Source organism: Chinchilla lanigera, unplaced genomic scaffold (genome assembly GCF_000276665.1).
Source record: "Chinchilla lanigera isolate Chin_1 unplaced genomic scaffold, ChiLan1.0 scaffold00094, whole genome shotgun sequence".
In the NCBI taxonomy this organism is placed as follows: Eukaryota; Metazoa; Chordata; class Mammalia; order Rodentia; family Chinchillidae; genus Chinchilla; species Chinchilla lanigera.
In genome coordinates, this window is record NW_004955495.1 from 5,771,937 (window position 1) to 5,772,214 (window position 278).

The following is a 278-nucleotide window of genomic DNA, read 5'->3' on the forward strand; positions in this document are numbered from 1 at the left end:
CACAACCTTGCGCTTGCCAGGCAGGCGTTTTTGCCGCTGAGCTAAATCCCCAGCCCCCTCGTGGGAGGCATTGTTATGAGCTCCAGGTCTTCAGCTGGACTCGTGCAGGACATTTGCATGAGATCCAAGCCCTCAGCTTGATTCCTTGGTCTTAGTGTGTAGACAGATTTCCTGTACTCTTTTGTGTATCATTCTTTGGGTGACTATTATAAAGTCATATAAAATATGCATCTATACTATGTTCCCTTGCAAAATAAGCCCCAAACCATAACAATTGG